The sequence below is a fragment of the Pleurodeles waltl genome, chromosome 3_1 (assembly GCF_031143425.1).
Source record: "Pleurodeles waltl isolate 20211129_DDA chromosome 3_1, aPleWal1.hap1.20221129, whole genome shotgun sequence".
Classification (NCBI taxonomy): Eukaryota; Metazoa; Chordata; class Amphibia; order Caudata; family Salamandridae; genus Pleurodeles; species Pleurodeles waltl.
Window position 1 is genome coordinate 46792031 of NC_090440.1, and position 16289 is coordinate 46808319.

Below are 16289 nucleotides of genomic sequence, written 5' to 3' on the forward strand. Positions count from 1 at the left end.
ATTGGCCTGTTGTGATACTGTGGGCGGAACATTGTCTCCCGCCTGTCTGTTGGCGGTGACCGCCGCGCTGCTTGTCTGTACCGCCGTGGCGGGCGAAGTGTTAAAGTGGCTGTCTTTGTTGGCGGTTTCCGCCAGGGTCATAATTCCCTTTTTTTGTCCGTCTGACTGTTTGCGGTATTACCGCATCTTTAACATCGTCCGCCAGGGTTGTAATGACCACCTAAGACCCATGTATCTTGGCCTCCACATAACACCTTGGATGATGGTGATTCTGATTGCTAGGCCCAGGAAAGTTGTCTCCAATAAAGTGCCACTGTCTGGAGGGTCCTGTCCAGATTCTCCATTGAATATGTATTACAAGCATAGTTTGATAAACTGGTAATGCTGGGATTAGATATCAAGGTTTTCAGTTGCATGGCTGAAATGTATGCTTTGCACTACAGTATTGATGCACTTAGTGGCACCTGCTCATCCCAGTGAACTGTGCTCCTTGTTGAGAATCTTGTCAAATGTTTATAGCACTCATCAACTGACTTAAGCCTGTTCTAAGTGCTCCCAAAGTTTGTATATATGGGAATAAAGGCAGAAGGGGCCTTTTTCCTGCGTCTGGGAGTACCTAAGTGTCAATTGCTAGTAAGTCAATCCAATCAATATTTATTTCCTATAACATATGAAATAGTATTATTGTTTTTAATCACTAACATTTCAATAAAAACGATGGTAATATACTAAAACAAATACAAAAGAACCAACATTAAAATAATGCCTAGAGGTTTATATAATATATAAATATAATATATTAGAAATGGGCTCTTTGGTTGGCAGTCAGGTTACCCCCTCTCCAAGCAAGGGCCCTCATTCTAGTCAGGGTAAGTCACACACAATCCAAATTAACCTGTGCCCACCCTCTGGTAGCTTGGCACTGAGCAGTCAGGCTTAGCTTAGAAGGCAATGTGTATTTGTGCAATAAATCATGCAATAACACAGTATAGCACCACAAAAATACACCACACAGTGTTTAGAAAAATATATAATATGTATCTGATAAGATGCAGATCAAAACGATTAAAATGCAATAAGTATATATTGAGATATCACTGTAAAAGTGATATAAAGTGACCACGGAGGAGGAGATGCGTGGAAACAAAGGGGGTGTCTGTCGATATCTCGGGCTGCACATGACGATGTGTTGTTTAGTTTTCACGCAGGGGCAGCTGTGCGTCAATTCCCGGCGCTCGGTCATGGATCCTCTCCGGGTTGAGGGGGTTTTCGGACGCCCCGGGGACGATGCGTGGATTTCCAGCGCTGACGGGACGAAGTCACAGGAGCTGCGTCGATCCGGTGGGCGTTGCGTGGAAATTTCTACTGCATGGCAGGGGCTGCGTGGATTCCTCTCTGGAAGTTGGGCTGCTTCATTCCGGCTTGGCTGTGCGTCAATCCAGTAGGCCCTGCGTCGAATTTCCGGTCACTACACTGGCGGTGCGTCGATCTTCTCGTTGCGAAGTCAGGCTGCGTTGTTCCGGTTCAGGGTGCGGGGAATTTTTCACCATGGTGCAGCCTGTGCGTCATTTCCGGCAGGCTGTGCGTCGATTTTCGCCGCACAAGGAGCCCTTCTTGTAGAGATTAAGTCTTTTTGGGCCTGAGACTTCAGGGAACAGGAGGCAAGCTATATCCAAGCCCTTGGAGAGCACTTCTCACCACAGCCAGAGAGCAGCAAGGCAGCAGGGCAACAGCAAGGCAGCAGTCCTTCACAGAAAGCAGACAGGTGAGTCCTTTGGGCAGCCAGGCAGTTCTTCTCAGCAGGATGCAAGTTCTGGTTCAGGTTCTCTTCTCCAGGAAGTGTCTTTAAGGTAGAGTGTCTACCTCAGAAGTGTCCGAGTTGTTAGGGGCAGAGGCCCTGTTTAAATACCCAAATGTGCCTTTGAGGTGGGGGAGACTCAAAAAAGTGGCTTAGAAGTGTACAAGGTCTCCTTTCAGTTCAACCCTGTCTGCTAGTGTCCCAGTAGGGGGTGTGGCAGTCCTTTCTGTGAGGGCAGGCTACTGTCCTTTGACATGCAAGTGTCAGGCCCTCCACTCTCCCAGCCCAGGAAGACCCATTCGAAATGCAGATGTAAGCAAGTGAGGCTGAGTATCCTGTGTTTGGGGTGTGTCTGAGTGAATGCACAAGGGAGCTGTCAACTAAACCCAGCCAGACGTGGATTGTAAGGCACAGAAGGATTTAAGTGCAAAGAAATGCTTGCTTTCTAAAAGTGGCATTTCTAAAATAGTAATATTGAATCCAACTTCAGCAGTCAGGAGGATTTTTTATCATCATTCTGGCCATACTAAACACGACCTTCCTACTCCTTTCAGATCAGTAGCTACCACTCAAACAATATATGAGGGTAGCCCCAATGTTAGCCTATGAAGGGAGCAGGCCTCACAGAAGTGTAAAACGAATTTAGGAGTTTTACGCTACCAGGACATATAAACTACACAGGTACATGTCCTTCCTTTTGTCTACACAGCACACTGCCCTATGGGTTACCTAGGGCATACCTTAGGGATGACTTATATGTAGAAAAAGGGGAGTTTTGGGCTTGGCAAGTACTTTTAAATGCCAAGTCGAATTTGGCAGGGAAACTGCACACACAGGTCTTGCAATGGCAGGCCTGAGACAAGGTTAAGGGGCTACAATCAGTGCTGCAGGCCCAGTAGGGACTTATAAGTAAAGCATATGCACTTTAGCACTGGTTAGCTGTGGTAAAGTGCGCAGAGTCTTAAAACTTAAAACCAGCAAAAACTGTATCTAAAAAAGTTAGGTAAAAAGTTAGGTCTTAACAATATATATATATATATATATATATATATATATATATATATATATATATATAAACCAAGGGTTAAAATAATGTTATAGTTTGGTGTGATAAAAAGCACTTACACCTATTAGGTGGACACAGTGTGCAAAATTAGGTAGAAAGGTAATATGGTAGCTACCCATCATAATGTAAAGTATAATACAAACTAGCACACTCATTGGATGATGTCATCAGTGATGTCATAAATAATGTCATAGAAGATCATGAGTGATGTAATTGGTGAGGTCACAAGCAGTGCATGGTGGAGGCGTAACTATAACTACCGAATTTCTGTGTTTTTTAGTTCAACATGTTAATGTCACTAATATTTTCACCTAGTTATAACATTACTTTAACTTTAGATTTTTTTCAGTGAATTTCTAGGGTTCGTTTTTTTAAAGTAAAGAAATATTTTGATACCATATGTAAAGCCACCCCCCACCATGCATGGCCTTCAGGTGTGCGCGGCAAGGGGTTGGCCACAGGCAGCCATCCCCACACTGCGTACAGGGCCAAAAAAGGGTTGGGGGCCTTGTGGCCTCCTCCTCGACCCCGAGGTGATGCCAATAAAAAATAAGCAACACAAAACTCACTTTTCTTATGGACCAGCTGTAGTGCTTTCCTCTTATTTAGTTTCTAAGCACTAACATAACACAACAGAAATGCACTTCTGAGGTCAAAGAAGACTTTTATTGTTATTTTATTCTTCCCCAACCACAATGTTTATGAATGAATGACGAATTAGTAGCTTTCAAGTCCGCGTTAATCAAACAAAATATATCAGTTTGCAATATACACAGCAGGTTATATTTATAAGATATTGTATGCAAAGCAAAACAAATACTTCACCGTGTAGGAACTATTTACAGCTACATCTTTCTAAGGTCTGCAAGCTGGGGACCCCTGTCAGCCGCGAGAAAGAGTGTCATCTACCCACACGGGATGCTGGCAACTGGCGCCAAGCTCCAGCACGAGGTCCGGCAGATTCGAATCTGACTCTCTGCAGCCTGTTACATTCGTTACAAAGGTGTGCCCCCTCCCCTCAGACCTGGGAAACTGAGCAAGCCTTTTGGAGACTGGCCAGGTCTCCAAGACTACTCCTGTTCCCAAGCTCAAGGGAAGAGAAACAACGCCCATGTACTCTCTCTTATCAGGTCTAGTCTACTGTGAGAGCAAAACATCTTGGTTCTCTGGTGCAAAAACACAGCTTGGAAAAATACAGAACTATTCTCAACTGCAATGTCTAACTCCACGTTAAAGGCAATGGGCAGCTAACCTAAATATCAAATGCAATGTCATGTTAAAGGCAATAGGCAGCTAACCTAAATATCAAATGCAATGTCTAGTGTCATGTCAAAGCCAATAGGCATCTAAGCTGAATACAAAATGCAATGTCTTATATCATGTCAAAGCCCATAGGCAGCTGAGCTGAATATAAAATGCAATGTATAATATCATGTCAAAGCCAATAGGCAGCGGAGCTGAATATCATGTCAAAGCCAATAGGCAGCGGAGCTGAATATCATGTCAAAGCCAATAGGCAGTTAAGCTGAATACAAAGTGTAATATATGATATCATGTCAAAGCCAATAGGCAGCGGAGCTGAATACAAAATGTAATATATGATATCATGTCAAAGCCAATAGGCAGAATATCTAATAGCATGTCAAAGTCAATAGGCAGCTAAACTGAATACATCATGTCAAAGCCAATAGGCGGCTAGACTGGATACAGCATGTCAAAGCCAATAGGCAGAATACAGAATGTAATGGCTAATGCAATGTCAAAGCCCATAGGCGGCTAAACTGAATACAGAAAGTAATGGCTAATGCCATGTCAAAGCCAATAGGCGGCTCAACTGAACAAAACATACCATGTGCTACTGGTGAACATTGAGCAACTAATATGCGCAGTGGTGAAACACAAAGTCATTGGTCAAAACAAAACTTTATCAAATAGCAGGACACCAGCTGACCTAGCTATTATTAATGTTTCCTGTTATCTGTTTTTACTGATTTTCACAGATGAATACACAAAGAAAGCCATTTATTTTCTTGTCTGTATTTATTTTTAAATGTGGATAAAAATGAAAATTTGGTTGCTTTTTCAGTGATGCTAAATACTGTCTGCCATCGCTGCCAGGCTGATGGCTGTATGGATGATTAGGTAAGGGTGTTGAAAAAGAAAGGAATTTGAGAAAAGAAACTTAAGCAGCAGTAGACATGTACAAGTTTGATACAGGAATTTGCACATTTTCATATAAGGTCATTGATTTATCTTCTGCAGGTGTTCATATCATTGAAACCTGGCAAGCAGTCAATCATAAGTCCATATTTATTGGTTAAAAAAATGTGGAAATATACTAGTTTCAGCTTCTTTTTTCATGAAACTCAAAATAAATATGGATACATACAAATATGGATAAATACACACAGAAATGTAAAAAAAAAAAATACCATAAAAAAGGGAGCCCTAGCTGTAACTACTCAGTGTCCACAGCTACTGAGTTTTATATCTCAGCTAAACAGCACTATTTACCAACTGCTGCCGGAGTGTCGATCTCTTACTTATCCAGTAAGGGGTTGAGTGCAGTCCCCAGCAGGTAGTTATAGTTAGGACCTAGTTTCCATAGGAAAAGCATTTTTTGTTTTGCCAATACCTTTGGCACTGTTTGAAGAATCCTCACGTAATTTACACCACTCACTTCAGCTGCTGTCTTGAAAGTTTTGGGGTTATTCGTCAAGTGGTTATACTAGTTTCAGCTTCTTTTTTTCATGAAACTCAAAATAAATATGGATAAATACAAATATGGATAAATACACACAGAAATGTCAAAAAAATAAATACCATAAAAAAGGGAACCCTAGCTGTAACTACCTAGCTGTAACTACTCAGTGTCCACAGCCACTGAGTTTTATATCTCAGCTAAAAAGCACTATTTACCAACTGCTTCTGGAGTGTCGATCTCTTACTTATCCAGTAAGGGGTTGAGTGCAGTCACAAGTAGGTAGTTATAGTTAGGACCTAGTTTCCATAGAAAAAGCATTTTTTGTTTTGCCAATACCTTTGGCACTGTTTGAAGAATCCTCACAAAATTTACACCACTCACTTCAGCTGCTGTCTTGAAAGTTTCGGGGTTATTCGTCAAGTGGAGGCTGAAATAAAAGGGGGAGGCATAACATGTTTTCCCCTGTGCAATTTCCCAAATGGATTTTAGACACAACAGCAGCCCGAACCACTTGACGGGAATACACCAGATTTGGCACAAAAGTAGCTCTTGGTCCAGAAAGTACCCTTCTGTGATTTGGTGTAAATCATTTCAGTAGTTTTTGAGATATTTAAAGAAAACCAAATGTGAATATCTTGGCATGGTCTGGGCATGGTGGAAGATGGCTGCCTGAATCTGTGATCGGCGTTTCAGGGGCCTTTGAAGGAAGCAGAGGCCCTCACACACATTGCAGAGGGGGCACATTGCTACAATAGTAAACTGCGAGCTCCCAACCACCGAGGGACTTAAACGTGGGATGTATTGACACTCCAGGGGCCCCATCCACCGAGCGGGCCTGCAAAGGCGGAGCTGACTCAGAGGGGGCGGCCAGTGTGGGGAAGCATTGAGGCACCAGGGTGCGACCACAGTGGAGAGCGGGATCCTGCTACGATATCCTGGCAGGATCACCCGCTGTCTGACCTACACCCACAACAGCCGACAGGCCACAACTAATGTACGCCAGCCTAATTGCTGACACCCGGGGCGCAGGGCCATGCATACCAGAGACAGCACCCTCGGAGACAAGGCCTTGAAATACCCTAAGTACACTAGGACCAGAGAGCTGTGTGCAGAGATAACAGGGATGTCAACAATGGCTACCCCTCCTGTTTTGGGACATTATAAACAGTTTGGCAGCACAGGCCGCCCCCTCCAAAGTTTCAATGGAACCGGGACACACATCAGCAAGGAGGCTGACCTCTTTTCCCACCACAGACAGCATAGGCCTGCAGCAGCACTACAGAACACGGGGTAAAAACAAGAAGTGAGAGGAGAAGCGGCCCAGGCCCGTGGCGGTGCTCTCATTCCCCCACTCCAGGGGGCCTATCTACCGGCAGCCCCATTCCAGTTAAAACAAGGACAACACTAAACAATCCTAGGGCCCCAACAGCACTGAATTGCACACACAAATGTCCTGTCTCACCCATCCTGATGTAGGGTAACTCTGAGGTGGGTTGGTATGGCTTAACTCGGAGGGGGGACACCCCCCCTCCTGCAACGCCAGCCTACCTTGGCAGGAATTGAGGTAGCCCTCTACTCTAAAAAACTCCTCCCTTCACCCTAAAGAGTATATCCGCCATGGGCATACTTAACACGTACCGCAGGCGGAGTCAGGACATGGTCACCTCTGCAGGTTCATATGAGGATTAGAATCTCCCCCCAGCATCCACACAGAACCACGGAATTGGCCTGGTACCACCTCTGGACCCCTGTACAAAACCTGGGGTCATGCTGTGCTGACCAGTCCTCCCGTCTGCATTCCCACCCCTGTGAGGGACACTCAGCCAGCCAAAAAGGAGCACTGTTATTTTAATTTCCTGTCCCCGCTACACCTTGCGCCCCATCATTTGTACTTTGCCTCGCCCTGCCTGCCCGAGCATGGCATTTCCACCATTACCAGGCCTAGACGGTTGGTGCCACATGGAGACCTCTTACATTGAGCCCTCGGCGGGGGAAGCTTGTGATTCCGAAGACAAGCAGACCTGGCTGGCCCTGTTGTGTTACTGCCTTGTGTCTTTTTCTGCCAAGCTCTACAGCAGTGTCTGACCCTGCCCCACCAAGGTCTTTGGCATCCCTGGATATGAGATCGACAATAGGGGATACACTGCCACAGGCCCCAACCAGCCAACCCAGCCGGACCCTAGATGTCCGGATGGTCCAGAAGGCACAACATACAGAGAGGAACACTGACCCCAGGTGCCTAACCTAGCGATGTCCCCTAGCAAGACCTCTGGCAAACCCACCGGCAAACCAGTGATACAACTTCTCTTCTTAGAAGCACTGCTCCATTCTGGACCCATGACCACGGCCCAAGGACCCCCAGCGCCTAGACAACCGGAGACCAGCACTGCCCAAGTGACTGACAACACCTTGGAGCACATCCTCCCTGAAATCACGGTGGTGAGCCACAGGCTCGAAGGACAGGACTCCAACATCTCTGCACTGACTGTAGTGACCAAATCCATTTGTGCGGACATTGCAGTATTCCAGAGCAAGATGTCGAGCCTTGAGACTTGCCTCACCTTAGTAGAAGATCACTCCTCTACCTCTGCAGCAAGGTAATTGACCTAGAGGATAGGAGCCGCAGAGACAATGTCCGCTTCTTCAGGATACCAGAACATCTGGAAGGGTCAGATGTGAGACATTTCCTCAGGGATATCCTTCTGGCCCTCACTGGCCTCACCTTTCAACTCCCACTGGAATTACAAAGGGTGCACCGTGTGGGCCCAGTCCATCAAGACAGCACAGCACGGCCTGCCCCATGCTCACCTGCTTTCTTCGCCATGAACAAGCACGACAGCTTCTAACCACAGCTCGCATACGTGGCCCCTACACCCACGACAGACCCGAAATCCGTGTTGCTGCAGACTTCTCCAAAGAAACCAGCAACTGCCGCAAGGCATTCCTATCTCTCCTTCCCCGGCTCTGTCAAATCGACATTAAGTACGGCGTATTCCAACTGGCTAGAATGTGGATAACCAAAGGTGGCAATTCTCAGGACTTCTTTGACCCGGAGTACCTAAGCCTCTTCTTGGACGAACTCCCAACCTAGACAATGAAAGTGGGGCCACCGGACCCCTCCAAAACCCCAGAGATCTGCCCCAAGGCACCACTACCCTTCACCCTACTCAGGGCGGCTGGTGGCACAAAGATGAGGTATCCCACCACAGAGGGAGGGAACATGAGAGAATGCCAAGACCTGCAGGAGACCATGATCAAGCACTACAGGCAGTGGCCCGCCACATCCAGAATCAAGACAAGGACATATTGAGATCCCCCTTGAAACCTGCCTTCTCTCCCACAGGGACCACCTGGCATGGTTGGGGCACTGTGTGCCAGATTTACAAAGGCCCTATCTATACTGGGGCGTCACTTTTTGTGATGCTCCGGTGGCACCATGCCCTGCAACATATTTTCAAGGTGGCGTTAAGGTTTACGAGTTTTTGTAAACCTGAGGCAGCCCCAAAATCTGTTAGACTGGTGCAATGAGTAGACATGCTTTTATTTCTCCTCATTTTTTGCTTTTTCTATGTGTGCTGCATTTTGCAGCACACATAGAAAGAGCAAATCGCTTAAGGTTGTTTTTGTGCAGGAAGATGTCCCTTCCTGCACAAAAACAAACTCCCCCTCATCACAGCCATCCTTGCAGCATGGTGCAAGGGAGGCTGAGTTGGCGCTCGGCAACAAATTTGGTGACAGTGCAGGGGAAACACAGGGGTGAGCCATATTCTATTAAATATGGTGCATCCCTGTGTTTTGAAAATGACAGTGCGTGGCTCTGCCAAATTTGGCACAGCGCCGCACACCGTCATTTTCTAGTAAATCTGGTCCTATGTCTTTAGTCAGCCCACAAGACTTCACCTAAGAGACTGGGAGCTAAGACCGTGCCTCGTTTGTCTGATGAGTATCACTTTGCATGCTTAAAATTTAAATATACTCGCCTTGCTTACTGTTGAGTGTGATTTTGAATTGTTTTGTCAAATGTAGAGACTCCAATAATGATAAGGACCTTGCTCTTTTGACGCTTCAGGACCCTGCAGCCCCCCTTTTCCCTTTTATCCCACCCCCTTCCCCCTTTTCGCCAGAGTATTGTAGCCATGTTCGCTAACGTATTGCATTGCCATGCCATGTTCAAATGTGTTATATGCCACATGTCAGATTTGCTGCTTGTTTCTGTTTCTGTTATATTTCAGCTGTGATGTGGTACTGTTTCAACCCTGCCCAGGGCCGGGTCATGTCGTCATTCACCCTCCCACCATCACCACAACCTTTTCCCTCTGGGAGACTCCTACATCCCGCAGGGACATGCAGCTGGGTCTACCTAGAAAGCTCCCTCATAACCCCTGAGGCAAATAATCATAATCACCAAGCTCTTCAAGTGTTATCCCGATTCCAACACTCTGCAATTCTGTGCCCTGACCCCCCCCACAAGGACCACAAGGACCCCAGACCCATGCAACTGAGCTCCCGCAGAAAACAGGAATAATGGGCCACCTCTTTCCGTCCTCTTCCCTTCTCCCCCCTCCTAGCACAGTACGGAGTCAACTGTGACCTCCCCCTCTTCCCCCGACCAAGGAGTCCAAGACACTCTACAATACCAACATAATCACTCCAAACCCCCGAAGACCCCACGAGACCCGACGCATAGCCCCACCACCCCCGGTCCTCCAACACCCCCACACCCCTGCTCGTGCCCAATGTATACACAAATAACTTACCTTTGCCACTAGCTCTGCTTTCCTGTGGAGGCCCTCCAGGCGTGATGGACCCACAGGTTTAGACCTGCAGACCACAGATCAAGACCCCCTGTGGTCTGCCCCAGTGCTGACCGAGCTCCCACACTACACGGTCCATCTTGTATTTACCCTCCCAGACACTTACTAGGACCTTATCTCCCTTATAGTGCTTTGCTCCCCTGACAAAGCTCTATCCTTGTTGTTTTGTCTTTTGCTCTCCCGTCGATCGCCCTATGACCTAGCCCAACCTAGATCCAGAGGACCCTACCCCCCAATCACCTAACCACCTCCCTCTGCCCCCCTTACTTGATTTTTCTTTTTTTTACCTCTTTTCCGATCTGTCCCATCCCGAATTCCCCTTCCCTCCCTGGTGACCTCCCCTTGCTTCCTTTGTCCTCCCCAATCCACCCCCTTTCATAGAGAACTTACCACAGCCCCGGCCCCCCATATCACCCTGACATGACAGCGGCCGATCCCCATCCTCCACACCTCACCCACTATGAATTCTCTCGTAGAATGTCAACCGGTTGACCCACTATGAAAGCAGTAAAAGATACTCTCCTATTTACAGTCAGAGAAGTCAGACGTGGCCCTGATGCAAAGACCCACCTCAGCAGGCCCGAATACGACAAATTGTACCTGGACTGGGTGGGAATGGTAATCCACAGCAGCTTCTCAGACCCATCAGAGGAGGAAGGAGGGACACCCCGAAAGTATGGTGTGGTGATTTTTTTACATAAAACACTGACTGCAATAGTGGTTAAAACATGGTCAGATCCGGCAGGTAGGTACGTATTTGTAAAGCTAAGAATTGGGGACCGCACGTACTGTGTGGGATCGGTATATGCCCCCACAGGTAACAAACGTGCCTTCTTTCTTCATATCAGTCATCTCCTGACAGAAATAGGTGCCTCTCAATCTTGAGAACCTGGCCCGGGAATCCATCCTAGACAGAACAGGCCCCCTGGACACAGGTAACAACCTGGACATAGCTATCCTAGGGTACATAATGGGAGATTATGGGTTGGTGGACCTCTGGAGACTCACTCACCCTATGGACAAGAAGCATACCTTCCTTTCACCCATCCACTGCACCCAATTCATGCATAGACTATTTTTTGTTCTCCCAGGTGGTAGTGGCACAGGTTCAGGAATTGAGAATTCTGGAAACTGTGCTATCGGACCATGCCCCATTCCTATTCACCGAGGACGCAGGCCTTGTCACCCCAGCTGCAAACCATGGCTCCTAGCCGTACACCGGTACCGCACCCCTCAAGGTATATCGCTCCTATGATCACATGTCTCCACATACCTAGATAATAATAAGGGATCAGTGACATTCCATAGAGTGCTATGGTCAGCTGCCAAAGCAACCATCCGGGGACAAATGATGGATGGTGCAGCGTGTCCAATAAACAGAACGCAGTCCCACAAAAAGAACTGGAGAGTGAAATTGCTTCCTTTACCCATCAGACTGCTTGCCCCTCCCCACCAGTAAGATGTCATCTGGAGAGAGCACGTATGGCTCTCAATACTCTTTATACGTCCAAAGCAGAGTATGCACTACAATGGCTTAAGGGCCATCACTATGAACAAGAGAAGGCTGGACACCTCCTGGCGGCCCAGCTGTGGCAACTTTGTCAGGATCTCCCCTTGACCCTGCCCCTCCGCATATGCTGGCACTAGGTGCTCCTGTCATCACCCCTGCTATTACCAATCTCTTGAACTCCTCATTGTCCATGAGCTTAGGTTCCGGAGCAGTGGAAGCATGCCATTGTCAAACCTCTGCCGAAAAAGCCCAACTTAGACTCCACCCTGCTTAGTAATTACAGGCCCATTTGGCTGTTGCTTGTCTTATCCAAAATAATTGAAAGACATGTCAATGCTCAAGTGTCTTACTTCTTGGAAGATAATATTATCCTCCACTCTACACAGATGGGCTTCAGACCCCTCCACAGCACAGAGTCAGTCCTGATTGCGGTCACAGAAGAGGCAAGAAAGCACCTTGACCAGGGCATTGTGACCGCAATCATTTTGCTAGATCTTAGTGCTGCTTTTGACACTGGTGACACTGATATATTACTTCAAAGAATAAGGGAAATTGGTATTTCGGGCGCTGCCCTAGGATGGCTTTCATAATTCTTGGAGGAAAATTCGCTTCAGGTCCTTGACCGGTCTTTCTTCTCTGACCTTCTTCAAGGTAGGTGTGGAGTGCCACAGGGGACATCGCTTGGTCCTACCTTATTCAATATTTATGTGCTACCCCTGGCAGAGATTGTTAAGCTGTTTGGGCTTTCTTTGGTGTCATATGCTGATGATACGCAGTTTCTAGTCTCATTATCTACAAATACTAGTGGCAACTGCTCATCTCTTGCCTCCTGCCTTCAAGCAGTGAGTGAATGGATGTCCGAAAGTAGGCTTAAGCTTAATGATGACAAGACCGAGGTGATGATATTAGGCCATCACCATCATCTGAGATCTAATCCTTCCATTTTGAAGGGTTTGGGCAATCTTCCTCCACCTAAGGAACCTAATAAAAGTCTGGGAGTTTGGTTGAATCCCCAGCTTACTATGGCATTTCAAGCTAATAAGGTTTCATCTACCTCCTTTGGTCTGCTCAGACTTTTGAGGAAGGTGTTTAAAATCTTACCATTTATCACCAAGACTTATTGTCCAGGCCCTTATTATTTCACACTTCGATTATGGTAATGCCTTGAATATTGGATCGCGCAAATATGTGTTTAGAAAGTTGCAGGTGGTACAGAATGCCTCAGCCCATTTGCTTCTGAATATACTGAGGCATGAATCAGCCAAATCAGCGATTGCCTCACTCCACTGGCTCCCAGTTGAACACCGCATAGAGTTTAAGACCCTGTGCTGTATTCATAGAGCTCTGTATAATAGAGGTCCTTCCCTGCTCTGGACATTAGCATCCTTTCATACACCTCCCAGACAGCTCAGGTCCTCAACAGCTGCCCTGGCTCTCATTCCTAGAGTAAAGAAGGCGAGATGGGGAGGAAAGCTCTCTGGCTCATCGTGGGGCCAGGTTATGGAATTCTTTACCTCCCAGCCTTTGCCTCACCAACCATGATCTTTCCTTTCGGAGAGCATTGAAATCTTGGCTATTCAAAGTTTAAACTTTCTGCTTATGTCTCAGAGTTTTGCCCTCAGCGCTGGGAGGCCTACGGTAGCTATGCGCTATATAAATACAAATAACATAACATAACATAACATGAACGGTCCCCACCCTACAATCATCGGATGGGGTGGTTCTTACCAGGCTGCAGGATATAGTTAATGAATTTGCAACATTTTACACAATAGGGTTGAAACCTTCCTCGATGGCTTAGAGATCTGACACTTAACTGAGGCCAACCCTCTTAGATGGAGAAATCACCAAAACCGAAATAGTACAAGCGATCTTTAGGCTCCTGTACCACAAGGCACCCGGGGAGGATGGCTACCCTGTGGAGTTTTACAAATGGGCAGGGGAAGAGGTAGTGGACAGCCTTCACGCTGCATTCCAGGAAGCCGAGCAGTTGGGCTCCCTGGGCTCAATCTCCAACAGAGCGGTGGTCGCAGTTATCCCTAAACTATGGAAGGACCCCCTCCTATGTGGCAGTCATAGGCTGATCTTGTTACTTAACGTGGACATCAAGATTCTAGCCAGCATCCTGGCCGCTCACCTACGTAAAGTTATTCCTTCATTGGTACATGCCACACAGGTGGTTTTCGTACCAGGCGCACCTCCAGGAATCACCTTTGCACCCTCTCTCATGCCTTCTGGGCAGCTAAGGGCATGGCAGAAGAGGCCTCAGCCCTATCCTTCGATGCCAAAAAGGCATTCAACTGCATAGAATAGGGATACCTCTACGCAACCCTATGGAAGTATGGACTGGGAGAATAATTCATCACCAAATTTTGCTTACTGTATGACAATCCTACGGCCCAGGTCAACTGTGGCAGGTTCCTAACAGCTCCATTCCTCATCCAAAGGGGAACCTGGCAGGGCTGTCCCCTCTCACCCCTACTGTCCCTACTGGCGGCGATGATCTGACAATCCCCCAATCTTACTGAAGTACCCCTCCCAGGAGGGGAGTCTAACATCTACTTATACGCTGATGCTATCCTTCTAAAAATGACATGACTGACCCACTCCCCCCTGGTTCTGATGGAGATCATTAACAACTTGCAGTCCTATCTGGATACAAGGTAAATTGGGACAGGAGGGAAGCCCTGCCCCTATTCTGAGTCACCCCACACGCAGCTATTCAGGAACACCCTTTTCAATGAGTCCCATCACCCCTCAAATATCTAGGGATCCTCGTCAACCAAGGTCTAGAACTCATGATTCCGACACCCTAGAAACCCTTATTGCCCGCATGAGGTTGGATTTCGACAAATGGTCCCACTTGGGGCTCTCAATGTGGGGCAGATTCAGGCAGTTAAGATGGTCACACTACCATTTACGTATGTGCTAAGTATGCTTCCTCTTCAAGTACCCCTGCTGACCTTACGTCTTATTGATGGACAGATCCTTACTTTGTGTGGGGCCACTCCCACCCATGTTTGGCCTTCACCAAGCTCCTGGTGCATCGTTTGTGTGGGTGCCTGGGACTCCCCTCAGTGGAACACTATGCCCTGGCACTCCATTTATCACAAATGGCATACATGCTGCCAACCACGCCAGAACTGCAGTGGGTCATAACGGAACAATTGATCCTATTAAGTGGCCTCAGCCTTGGGCCCGTACACAGGGAAGACCCATCACAATAGCGCATTCGCAATCCAATGCTCCTTGCCATCCACAAAGGATGGAACAAAACCCACAGACATCTCGGTGTTTCTCCCCATCAGCACAAATGAGCTCCCTTGTGGGATAGTGACTACCTCCAGATAAAGGGAAAGACCCTCCACTGGGAACAGTGGCGCACAGCGGGGATTACCTGCCTCGACTAAGTCCTGGTAGACGGTGACCACAAGCCATTTCGATGACTCCAGGAGCACTTTGGCCTATTGCCTCACCAGGAGTGGTGGCGCCTCCAGCTGCAACACTGCCTATGAATGTGCCTGAGGACCTGTCCGTGGACCATGCAGACCTCGCCTGTGGTGTCCTATTCTTGGCGTAATGTTGGGTTTTTACACACTCATCACACGTCCCCTTTATTCACAACCCATTTTGTCTCTTCAAAACACTTCATGACTGGCATTAGACCCCAGTCAAACTTCACAGAGAAGGTCTCCTACCCCATGCACACTGCTGGTGATATCCGGACACCTACTGTGATCTAGTTCACATAATTTGCAAATGCCTTTCGGTACAACACGTCTGGCGGGAAGTGGAGACTATTCTGAGGACAACCATGATGTTAAACATACCCCTCTCACACTCCCTGATACTCCTCCATGACACAGGGGAGTAACCTGCCCTCTTACGACCGTAAAAGCGCCTCCTGCATACGGCACTAGCCACTGCCAAGATCTGCATTCTCTGCCAGTGACGCTCCCGCATCCCACCCGCACCAGAGGACTGGATGGTGGCAATGATCCAAACAGCAGCCCGCAAATGAACACCTATAACCTACTAGATGAGACTACCACATTCCTACAGTTATGGGCACTGTTTCTTAGGGATGACCCACACCACGCTACCCCTAACACTACCCTCAATGTCAAATACCCAACCGACACAACTGATTAATAAACGCCGCTGGACTTTTTGTATCTCAGCCCCTCCCTTATATTATCATGCCCCCACCACCTTTAACCCCTGCAGTAAATTGCCCTGCCACTCCTCCTCCTTACCCTCCCCCTTAACCCTTACACTGCCCCTATTCCCACTTCATCCTGATGCTATCCCACCTCTCTCCGTTGATTCATGTTCCTCTATACTCTCCACCCACCCCTTTACACCCCTCACTCTCCCTCCCCTCCCACTCCCCCACC